At 32.7% G+C, this 4,166-nt stretch overlaps 1 long non-coding RNA gene across 2 annotated transcripts; it reads left to right on the top strand.

The window, feature by feature from the left end:
- Positions 1–252: 252 nt before the first annotated feature.
- On the top strand, positions 253–3,779 carry LOC110607352. 2 transcript variants are annotated; one of them, XR_006348216.1, is made up of 6 exons: positions 253–561; positions 685–749; positions 842–1,192; positions 1,546–1,669; positions 1,962–2,095; positions 3,445–3,779. It is a non-coding gene; the product is annotated as an uncharacterized LOC110607352 (long non-coding RNA). The 2 variants fall into 2 exon arrangements; XR_002486715.2 differs by having other exon boundaries at positions 1,959–2,095.
- Positions 3,780–4,166: the final 387 nt, after the last annotated feature.

Genomic DNA, 4,166 nt, shown 5'->3' with positions numbered 1-4,166 from the left:
CCATATTTGCGACAAAATTGCGACTACTTTTTGAGCGGGAATATAATGTTATAATTTGCGACCATATTTAGCAACTAATTAGTTTAGTCGCTAAACAGCGACCAATCAGCGACCATTTTATTTTTAAAATTTTAATTTAATTTTTAATTAAATTTTATTTTATTTAAAATTTTAAATTAAGTGATTTTAATTCGGTATACAAAATTACGTCGTTTTGACAATTTAAGAGATACTCTAAATCAGGAATCCAAGTACAGAGCCACAGTTCCACAAACACTGGTTTGAACCGATTGAATTTCTAGGATTATCCGGTTCTTCCCAACGACAGATCAACACGCTTCGTGGTCCTTTGCAAAAACCCTTCTCTCTCCTGAGTTTCGGGTTTCGTTTGAATCGAAAGTGAAAGGTCACGTATACAAAACAAGCTTGATTGGTATCATCATTTTGTTTTTAACATTTTCTATCATCGAGGGAAGTTGCTCTTCGACATCTGTTCAAGATCTAGGGTTCTTGTCCTTTCTGAGACGCTTATGACGCTGACGCCGGGGAGACGGCAAGAGAGTGAGCTTTGTTACCTGATTTCTCACCTTTTTTGCCTCCTTAAGATTTTCTCTTGTGTCGAAAATTAGGGTTTTGATTTTAGTCATAAGCATGTAGTTATTTGTTGTTAATTCCTTGGTACAGGGAAGCCGCTGGGCGTTTCACTTTCAGAAGAGAGAAGATAGTAGCCATGGAGAGCTGTTCTACTAGTAATCTATTTTCCTACACTTAGTGATAATCCTCTTCTTCTCAGATATTTTATCCTTTTCCCACTCCATATTAATAGACTTCCATTTCACAGGGACTCATTAGCGATGTGTGTCCTAGAACAAACTCCAAGGGCTTCAAAACATTCTTTGTAGCCAGCGACAGAGCACATTAATACTATTAGATCCCATGCTGTTTAAGAAAAATATGCTATTTTCAGTTCTTCTTCGTTATTTCTGACCCTTGTTTGGGTTATTGAGAAAGTTTATGGGAATTATTCGAATCTTGGAGCTGGGTTTTGGAGGGTAAAATTGAGATTTGTTAATTGTGGTTTCAATCTTCTTGGTTAATCAGGTTGATCTAGTAGACTTAATTCATTGATTGGTCTGGAGTTGAATGCCTCAATCAAAACTCCAGCCACTCTCTTCCCAATGCTCTCAAACAGGTAAATTTATCAGCAGAAAGTTTTCCCTTTTGTGCATTTGATAGTCTATGTGGTTTGGATTTTCTTTAATTGCATTATTTTTCCTTCATGCTCATCCAAATGCAATTTTGATTTCCTTTCCATTTTTTCTCCCTTCTATTTTCATAGCACGCGACAAACTTTCGGGAGTGCTCAATACCTTTTCCCTCAATTTTCTTAAAGCCCAAATTGACTGACATGAAGCTTACTAAGATTTTCTTTGAGCATAATGCTCACTTTAATCATGCTCAGAGAAAGAATTCCTCAATAGATTGTTTTTTATGATTCATATGGTTATTATGTTTTATGTTTATTGTAATTTGTGCACAAGTTAGGGATATAGAGAAGATGCTGGTTTGAATCTAGAGAGCGATGCAGATGAGCAGCTGTTGATCTATATACCTTTCACTCAAGTTGTTAAACGGTACTCTGTTGTTGTCCAGGGACCTGAAGAAGAAGGTATCTGTTAATATAAGCCCTTTATCATTTTCTAAGAGCACCACCTTTTGTTAAATTTAATCATTCATATTTTTGCAACAAGTTCCACTTTGCAAAGGTTTTAGTGAAAAGTTCCACTTTTGACCTCTCAAGCATCTCTTGCATTATGCAGCAGTTAAATTCATGGTTAAGTTATCATTTAATGGACTTAGTATGCTATTCTGATTAGTTACCATGAAAATAGACAGTTATTCACTAGCTTTGATATGATTGTGAAAAATGAGCCTGCTAATAATGCTTTTCCATCAAGGAGATGTTGCCATGGCTGATGCCTGCACAAGTTCAATCAAGGGCTCGCCAAGTGCAAGGGGATCAAGTTTTATTGAGGGGATCTCTAAATCTTCATATGTAAGACAAGCATCAGATCTTAAAGGTTCTTTCCTAAAGGTCAGGTTTCAAATACATTTTCATCTTTGACCTTGCTAATGGAGTGTAGACATTGTGCTTAAGATGAATTATTAATTATTAATTCAGAACATGTGATTTGTAAAATGCTACTTAAACTAGACTTTTTATCTGGCTGATTCTATTTGTAGTAAGTTGGAGTGTTAATAGGTGGAATCAGGATCCAAGGTAGCCAAATTCGGTTTTGCCCAACTTCAAAGCATCCTTTCAAAAACAATTGAAAGCACAAAAACTGAACCTAAATCCACCATGAGATATAATTGCCAAATAGAAATAGGATATCTTATCAAAGTATTTAGCTTAAATCTCCAATGTCCAAAGGATGCTTTGTATGTGCTTTTGAGTTGGAAAAGCCTGACTGGCACCGGCTATATAGGGACTTTTGGGTTACAGTTTTGTAAGATTGTAATCTGAAACTGTTTGTGAATCTGTTATATTAATGTTTGAAGTTTGAACTTCGATTTGAGCATCTCATTTATAACATGTCTAGGAAAGCATGAGGTAGTAATTCAGTTTCTTGAGTTCTTTTCGTTGGTAGCTTGGTGTATGTTTTAATAACATGATAGTATCTTTCAAATAGAGGTCTCCAATGTTTGAAGGCACAAGCACAACTATCATATAAGTGCACTTTACCTTCATAAGTCCTAGATGTTGACATTATTTAGTAATTTCGAAATATTTTATGTGATTCAAACTGCGGGGCTGTCCAAAAAGTTAGTTTGTGAGATGCTCTTTAGTATAATGGGTCAGGTCTCCTGTTCATCACATTTATGTACCTGACAAATAATTATTTTTAACTTTTTGGATTCTATTTAGTCCAAAAAGAAGAAGACATTTGAATTTTTTCTTACAAATTTGATCATGCCAAATAATTATTTTTAATATTATATCCTTTTAAAATGAAAAATTTACTATTTAGTCCCTAAGTTTGTCACCAATAACAAGTTGGTCCTTATAATTTGGAAATTAGACTAATTAGTCTCTTAATCTTGATTTGTCACACATTTAGATCTTTCTTTTCATTTTCTATTAGTATTTTTAGATAAATTACTATGTAGTTCATAAATATTGTAATTATTTATAATTTTATTCCTTAATTTTACAATTATTTATAATTTCATCAATTGAAGACAGAAAGATGAAAACATAAATATAAAAGATGAAAATGTAAGTAATTATAAAATTGAGGAACAAAACTGAAAATAATTATAATATTTAAGGATTAAAAAGTAGTTTAATTTGAAAAACTAACAATAAATTGAATGAAAAGATCTATAAATGTATATTGGAAGAAAAATTGAGAGACTAAAAAGTTTAATTATTTATAATAGTTTGCAGAAACTTGTAGAAGACCAAAATCATATGATAGCTCAAATGCGTGATGAACTACAGGCAGCGAAGATGGGACATCAGTCTTCCTCATTGATGCCATCATCATCTGATATTCATCCAGTTCATAGATCCCTTGGTGATTCACATATGGATTAGCATGATGCCATATCTCACTGACTTAAATAATATGTTTTATTATATGAATTTTATACTATTTGGATCCATTATGTATTTTGAGATATTTTAAGTTTCTTAGTGTTGAACTATAGTAATGTTTTGGACTTTTAGATGGCAGAATTATGAAATGAAGTTGATGTGTATATATTGTCTTTGATGTTTTATGTATTGGAATGTGTGTGTACATATTGATATTATAGCAGGTTTATGAATTTATTGGAAAAATGATATGAATCAGATTTAAACGCATTTATTAGTGACTAATTAGCTATAAAAGCAAATTAAATAATAAATATTTTTTTTTGATTTTACTATTAATTTGCGACGAAATAGTGACTAAATGCTCTTCCCTGAGGCGATTTAATAACAACGAAATAGCAACCAATTTAGCGACCAAAACAGCGATCATTTCGCGACCAAAAATTAACGACCAATTTACTTCCACATAGCTACCAAATGCTCTTCCCTGAGGCGATCAAATAACAACGAAATAGCGACCAATTTAACAACCAAAACAGCGACCATTTCGAGACTAAAAATTAAC

The sequence above is a fragment of the Manihot esculenta genome, chromosome 13 (assembly GCF_001659605.2).
Source record: "Manihot esculenta cultivar AM560-2 chromosome 13, M.esculenta_v8, whole genome shotgun sequence".
Taxonomy (NCBI): domain Eukaryota; kingdom Viridiplantae; phylum Streptophyta; class Magnoliopsida; order Malpighiales; family Euphorbiaceae; genus Manihot; species Manihot esculenta.
The sequence above is the reverse complement of the archived record's forward strand: the minus strand, read 5'-3'. Positions and strand labels throughout refer to the sequence as shown.